This window comes from Ahaetulla prasina, chromosome 2 (assembly GCF_028640845.1).
Source record: "Ahaetulla prasina isolate Xishuangbanna chromosome 2, ASM2864084v1, whole genome shotgun sequence".
Lineage (NCBI taxonomy): Eukaryota > Metazoa > Chordata > Lepidosauria > Squamata > Colubridae > Ahaetulla > Ahaetulla prasina.
In genome coordinates this window covers 2112976-2121287 of record NC_080540.1, presented here as the reverse complement: position 1 = coordinate 2121287, position 8312 = coordinate 2112976, and positions in this window count along the sequence as shown.

Genomic DNA, 8312 nt, shown 5'->3' with positions numbered 1-8312 from the left:
GTTTGCTGCAATGTTCGTAAGTGTGAAAAACGGTCATAAGTCATTTTTTCAGTGCCATGCTTGTTAAACCAATTACCAGAACAAATCCATTCTCCCTCCCTCTTTCCTCTCCCTCTTTCTCGCCCCTTTCTCTTCTTCAACTTTCTCCCCCCTCTTTCTCTCAATCTTTCTCTCCTTAATCTCTCCTTCTCCCTCCTTCTCTTTCTCTCCATCTTTCTCCCCCCCTTTCTCTCTTTCATCTTTCTCCCCCTTCTATCCTTCATCTCTCTTTCTCTCCTTCATCATTCTCTGCCCCCCTCTTTCTCTCCATCACTCTTTCTCCAAATGGTATTCTAACATTTCTTGCCTGAGAATTTCCTGTATATGAATCCTGTTATGGAGTCTCATAAAATGACACTGTTTTCGTAATCAAGCATTTATGTACGATTTTTTATTTAAAATACATCACAGTAATTGTCAATTACACCTGCCCAGAGAGTCATCTCCACAATTGGGATAGAGTTATTATACTGATTTGTGCTTTGTTGTCTTTGCAGTAACTGGTAAATTAGCCATTAGCTCTTGGGTATAAAAATGTATCTCAGAGTTATGGCTGCATTATAACCAAAAGAAATCTATGCTGCTCCTGAAAAAAATTCTCTTTAAAATTGGAGGGCGAGAGGTTGCATGTCCCATCTTACATTTGCTGGCAATATGGTAATTCTATTCTTTGTTTTGGGGGAAAAGATTGTCTTCAAGGTTTTTTTCTTTTCATTTACCCATGGTATGAATTGGAATTGGAAAAGAGCAGTATATTTTTGATGCATACTTAAAACAGTTGAGCAAATGAACTCAAAATTAGGAGTGCACTATAGGCGTTTTGAGAATGAGCTGTGTCAACTTTGACACAGAAAGGATGGCACTATGAGCAATTTTATTCAGCTCAATATGATAGAAAAATGGATGGATGGATGGATGGATGGATGGATGGATGGATGGATAGATAGATAGATAGATAGATAGATAGATAGATAGATAGATAGATAGATAGATAGATAGATAGATAGATATTATCAATACGATGCCCAGTGATATTTTGGATAAAGCTCAACAAGGTGTCCATTTATTTAGGATATATATCCCAGAGGCTGGTTTCATTTCTGTATCCAGGGGCTATATTAATAAACCAGGATCCAAAGTCTGCAAGGTCTGTTGGCAGGCCTTCTGTCTTGCAGCTCCTTTGTTGCAACTTTAGATGCTAGTTTATTAGTACAGCCATTGTATTAAGTGACAGAGCCAGAGTCCAAAGAGTCAATTAGCAGAACTGGTGTCCCGGAGTGGGGTCTTGATAGTCTCTGGTAGCGGGCATCTGCTCAGGCGTCTGCATGCCCTAATTCCTTCCTGGCCGGTGTAGTAATTTGTAAGAATACGCTGCCAGGAAGATAGTCCATCGGGTCAGTCTGGGCGAAAGTGCCACGGGCGTCGGGCGGTCGCCTGCCAACAGGCCTAGCAAGGGTCTATGGTCCGTGATGATTTCGAAATCACGACCGAATACATATTCATGGAATTTCTTTACTCCGGAGACTATAGCCAAGGCTTCCTTATCAAGCTGGCTATAATTCCTTTCAGCTGATGACATGGTTCGGGAGTAGTATGCAATAGGGGCTTCTGTGCCATTTGGCAACCTGTGGCTGAGCACAGCTCCCACCCCATAGGGAGATGCATCGCAGCTTAACACTAATGGCAGCGTGCCATTGTATTGGGATAAGGAGGCTATCACTCGATAGGAGATTCTTTACCCCTTCGAATGCCCTAGCTTCCGCCTTTCCCCAAGACCATGCAGCCGTCTTTGCTAGTAATTTATGCAGCGGCTCGGCTACTGTTGCCTTATTCCTTAAGAATACCGCGTAAGTTGACCAGACCTAAGAATGCCTGCAACTCGTTTTGTTCTTTGGAACCGGGGCCTTCCTGATGGCCCGTACCTTGCTTTCAGTGGGGTGAATCCTTCCTGTCTATCCGGTAGCCCAGGAATTCCACAGATTCAACCCCGATCTGGCATTTGTTCAGTTTAACTTTGAGACCGGCAGACGGAAAATGCCCAAAACTTTTCGCAGCCTTACCCTAATTCCTCTAGATTCTCAGCGGATACCAGTACATCGTCAAAGTATGGTACCACCCTGGTAGTCCTGCAATAGCCGCTCCATTAGGTTCTGAAATAACCCTGGAGCCACACTAACCCCAAACTGTAACCGGGTACACTTAAAAGCCCTCTGTGAGTCACAATTGTCTGCGCTTGGCTGTGCTGCTATCTACAGGCAGCTGTTGATAGGCTTGGGCCAAGTCTAGCTTGGCAAAACCTGCCCTTGCCCCATTGAGTGCAGTAAGTGCTGTACCACTGGGACGGGGTAAGCACTCTTTTGCAACGCTTTGTTAAGCGTTGCCTTATAGTCAGCGCAAATCCGGACCGACCCGTCCGGTTTGACTGGGGTGACTATAGGGGTCTCCCACTTAGCATGGTCAACTGGCACTAGAATTCCCTGGTTTACTAGTTTATCCAGTTCCCGGTCAATCCTGGGCTTTAGGGCGAACGGGACCCTCCTAGCCTTTAAGCGAATCGGGGCAACTTGTGGGTCTAAGTTAAACGAGATAGGGGTCCCCGTGTACTTGCCCAGGCAGTCTCTGAAAACGTCCCCAAACTCCTTCATGAGTGCGTCTTTGAGGTTGACTTCGTTTCTGAAGATTCCAGTCACTCCCATGCCCAATGCTCGGAACCAGTCCAGTCCCAACAAGCTTGGCAGGGTCCCATCGACTATGGTGATGGGCAGAGTTTTCTTGTATTGTCCATACTCGACGTGGACGGACGTTACCCCTCGAACAGGGATGCGATTCCCTTGGTAGTCTTGTACCTTTAATTTCTGTGTTTTCAGCTTGCGCTTTGCGATGGCGGGTAAGGCTTTCACGAGAGTGTCCCAGGACATGATCGTGATCGCTGAGCCGGTGTCCACCTCCAATCGGCACGGCACCCCCTCAATCTTCGTAAGTTTTTTTTTCTAGGCGTGTTGCTGCGTGACCCACTCTCACGACAGTCTGATTCAACTTCGCGCCTTTTTTGAATTGACCAATCACAGGCCGCTTCGCCGTTCCCGCGCTCTGATTGTGAGGACAGTCATAGGTGTGAGGACCGGTCAAAAGTGTGAGGACAGGTCAAAAATAACTTTTTCAGCCCTCTGAGTAGTCCCTATGCACAAAATGCTGCAAACAGGCATAAATCATGACCGGTCATAAGTGTGAGGACTGGTCAAAAGTGCGAGAACCTGTCAGGGATGCACATGGGGACTACCCAGAGGACTGAAAAAAGTGATTTCTGACAGATTCTCACACTTTTAACCAGTCCTCACACTTATGACCGGTCATCATTTATGCCTGTTGCAGCGTTTTTAATAGCCATGTCACTCATGTCACAACTGCGGTGCTTCATGTGACTGGGTGGGCATGGCCAGGTGGTCATGTAACATAGCTTTTTTGCCCTAATGACAGTTTGTTGCAATGTTTATAAGTGTGAAAAACGGTCATAAGTCACTTTTTCAGTGCCATGCTTGTTAAACCAATTACCAGAACAAATCCATTCTCTCCATCTTTCTCCCCCCTCTTTCTCTCAATCTTTCTCTCCTTAATCTCTCCTTCTCCCTCCTTCTCTTTCTCTCCATCTTTCTCCCCCCCTTTCTCTCCTTCATCTTTCTCCCCCTTCTATCCTTCATCTCTCTTTCTCTCCTTCATCATTTTCTGCCCCCCTCTTTCTCTCCGTCACTCTTTCTCCAAATGGTATTCTAACATTTCTTGCCTGAGAATTTCCTGTATATGAATCCTGTTATGGAGTCTCATAAAATGACACTGTTTTAGCAATCAAGCATTTATGTACGATTTTTTATTTAAAATACATCACAGTAATTGTCAATTACACCTGCCCAGAGAGTCATCTCAGTTCTTCCACAATTGGGATAGAGTTATTATACTGATTTGTGCTTTGTTGTCTTTGCAGTAATTGGTAAATTAGCCATTAGCTCTTGGGTATAAAAACGTATCTCAGAGTTATGGCTGCATTATAACCAAAAGAAATCTATGCTGCTCCTGAAAAAAATTCTCTTTAAAATTGGAGGGCGAGAGGTTGCATGTCCCATCTTACATTTGCTGGCAATATGGTAATTCTATTCTTTGTTTTGGGGGAAAAGATTGTCTTCAAGGTTTTTTTCTTTTCATTTACCCATGGTATGAATGGGAATTGGAAAAGAACAGTATATTTTTGATGCATACTTAAAACAGTTGAGCAAATGAACTCAAAATTAGGAGTGCACTATAGGCGTTTTGAGAATGAGCTGTGTCAACTTTGACACAGAAAGGATGGCACTATGAGCAATTTTATTCAGCTCAATATGATAGAAAAATGGATGGATGGATGGATGGATGGATGGATGGATGGATAGATAGATAGATAGATAGATAGATAGATAGATAGATAGATAGATAGATAGATAGATAGATAGATATTATCAATACAATGCCCAGTGATATTTTGGATAAAGCTCAACAAGGTGTCCATTTATTTAGGATATATATCCCAGAGGCTGGTTTCATTTCTGTATCCAGGGGCTATATTAATAAACCAGGATCCAAAGTCTGCAAGGTCTGTTGGCAGGCCTTCTGTCTTGCAGCTCCTTTGTTGCAACTTTAGATGCTAGTTTATTAGTACAGCCATTGTATTAAGTGACAGAGCCAGCGAGAACAAGGCTAAAACATTCAATCTTTTGCAGGGAGCTGGATTTTGGGCAGAAGGTGAAAAAATAGCTGTAGGGAGTCAAGTGTCGGTGGAATAAAACTATCCAGCGAGGTGCTTCAATGGGCTGGCTACAGAGACGCTTGGATGCCGGAATCCTGCACAGTCAGCTAAATCCGGCTGACCATCGGTGGCGAGTCATTGGCCCGATGGAGAGGGTGCAACTTAGGCGCCCTCCTGGATGAACGGCTGTCTCTAGAAGATCATTTGACGGCCATCTCCAGGAGAGCGTTCTACCAGGTTCGCCTGGTGCGCCAGTTGCGCCTTTCTGGACCGAGGCCCTATGCACGGTCACTCACGCCTCGTGACGCCTCGCCTGGATTACTGCAACGCCTCTACATGGGGCTTCCTTGAAGGGCATCCGGAGGCTACAGTTAGTCCAGAATGTGGCTGCTGGTGATAGATGGAGCCCTCGTGGCTCCCGTGATAACACCCATCCTCGCAGGCTGCACTGGCTACTGTGGCCTTCCGGTGCGCTCAGGTTTTGGTGACCACCTTTAAAGCGCTCCATGGCATAGGGCGGGTTATCTACGGGACCGCCTACTGCGACCAGATACCTCTCACCGACCCGTGCGCCTCACAGAGAGGGACCTCAGGGTGCCGTCAGCTAGGCAGTGTCGCCTGGCACGCCCAGGAAGGGCCTTCTGTGGGGCTCCGCCTGGAACGAACTCCCCAGGACTCCGCCAACTTCCGGATCTTCAACCTTCCGTCATGAGCTCAAGACACATTTATTCATCTGTGCAGGACTGGCTTAGATTTTAAATTTAGAGGGTTTTATATTGATTTTAATATTTATATTTCTATTTTTAATAATTGGTATTATTAATTATTGGCATTAGAATAAGTCTTTTAATGATTATTTTAATTTGTATATTGATGTTTTTATATGCCTGAGTCCTTTGGGAGATAGGGCGGTATATAAGTTTAAATAATAAATAAATAAATAAATAAATAAATAAGTATTGGGGGGAGGGAAACAGAACAGAAGTGCTGAGTCACGGAGCCACACCCCACAGAGTATAAAAGCAGCAAGGGCTGCTATACCACTTCGTGGTGAGCAAATCAACTGCTTAGAGGGAGAGAACTTGAGCTAAAGTACTGTTTGTCCCTGGTTGACTCATCGGCATCAAGAGAGATAACAGAGACACTTGGCAGACGCTTTCTAGTTTGCTGCCAGAGCTGATAGTTGCTGGCTAATTAAGCCATCGCTCATGTCTCCTGGACTGAGACAAGGGGGACAGAACATCTTGCTCGCCACCCCAAACGGAACTATCTTCTTATCAAGATGGACTTGCAACAGCTGCAGCAACTGCTCCAGCAACTGCAAACCGACAATCAAAGGCTGCAGCAGCAAGTCACTCACCTGTTGCTGCCTGGAATGCTCCTGCAGCCCTCCCTCCCCCTCTCCTCCCACTCCTCGTCGCAAGTGCCCGGTGCCTGTGCCTGAGAAGTTTTCTGGGCAGCTGGAGATGTTCCTGGCCTTCATGGCACAGTGTCAGTTCTTCATGGCGATGCGGCCGGAGGACATTGCAAACGACCGGGCCAGGGTGGCATTTGTCATGAACCTTCTGTCCGGCTCTGCTGCCTGATGGGCCACACTCCTGGTGCTGCAGAACAGCCCCTTGATGGTGGACTACCAGGGGTTTTGGTGGCTGCTGCGCCTCATGTATGAGGACCCCGTGTGGACCCTAACGGCCACCAGGCGCTTATGGGACCTCCGGCAAGGGAAGTGCCCCCTACAGGACTACATCACCGAATTTCACCTGGTATGCCAAGACACGGATTGGAACGATGTGGTGCTGGCAGACACGTTCCAGAGGGGCCTCTTGGAGGAACTCCAGGATGAGCTGGCCCGGGTGGAGGCACCGCGGACTCTCGAGGATCTGATGCCTCTCTGCCTGCTTCTCGACGCCCGTCTCCAATGACGACCATCCCGTCGCTCCCCCAGGAACCGACGACGACAGCTGCGCTCCCGCGTTCCGTGCCAACCCCGTCCCGGGCCGCCCCATGCTCTGTGGTCACTGCGGAGGAGCCCATGGAGTTAGGAGTGGCCAGACCTCGCCTGACGGCCCAGGAGCAGAGCCAAAGTCGCCAAGGGGGTTTGTGTTTGTACTGTGGGGAGCCCGGCCATTTCGCCGCTACATGCCCCAGGAAGCGCGGTGGGACGTGCACGCCCATCCCCAAATCTCAGCGGGACCAGTCAGGAAACGGGGCAGGCCTGGCCTCAGGGAAACCCTAGGTTGGGCATGTACCAAGCCCCCACCGCATGTTGCAGAACTGGACCCTGGGCCCCCTCGGCACCTGATTTTGGACACCCGGGTGTGGTTGGGTAGCTGGTCGGAGGGGATTCGGCGCACGTGCTGGTGGACTCTGGGGCCAGGATGAACTTTATGGACCGGGCCTTCGTGGACCATTTTGATGTCCCCTTGGTATCAGTGGACCCTCCGATGAGTGTCGAGATGATCAATGGGAGGGAACTGGGTGGCTGGCCCTATTAAATTTGCCACGCAGCCTTTGCACCTCGCTATTGGGGACCACGAGGAGGGGATCCAGTTTTATGTGACAGTGGACCTCCATTTCCCCTTGGTCCTTGGTCTGGCCTGGCTGTGGGCTCACGACTCTCAGGTGGCCTGGTCGCGGAACGCCATCTTGTTCCCGAGCCTGCAGTGCGTCGACCACATCCACCACACCTCTGCCGGCCAGGACGTTCTCACCCCAGCCATCTCCGTGCCTCCTGAGCTGATGGACTTCGCCGATGTGTTCAGCGAGGAGGTGGACCGATTACCCCTGCATCGGCCCTACGATTGCCCCGTGGACCTCCTGCCCTATGCCCCGCTGCCTGTGGGGCGCCTGTACTCCATGTCGGAGCCCGAGTTGGCCGCCCTCAGGGACTTCCTGGACAAAAACCTGGCCCGAGGTTTCATCCGGCCTTCAAAGTCCTCTCTCTCGGCCCCGGTCCTCTTTGTGAAGAAGAAGATGGGGGACTTGCGTTTGTGCTGTGATTACCACCGGCTGAATGCCATCATGGTGTGGAATTGCTACCCCCTGCTGCTCATCCCGGAGCTGCTGGAAAGGTTGTGGGAGGCCACAATCTTCAACAAGCTTGATTTCCGGGCAGTCGGCACCTGGTACGGACACTACTGTCAAGGTTCCAGCATATGCACCAAGACAAATTCCTTGTGTGTCCAATCACACTTCGCCAATAAAATTCTAAAAAATTCTATTCTATTCTATTCTATTCTATTCTATTCTATTCTATTCTATTCTATTCAAGGCCCTCAAGAAGGCCTTTGCCACGGAACCCGTCCTGAGGCACCCCGACCCGCACTGGCCTTTCATGGTGGAGACGGACGCGTCCAACGTGGCCCTTGGAGCAGTGCTGCTACAGGCCCCAGCGGATGGCGGCACTCTTTTTCCCTGCGCTTACTACTCCCGGAAACTCAATCCTTCCGAGCACAACTACACCATCTGGGAAAAAGAGTTACTGGCTATCAAGGCTGCG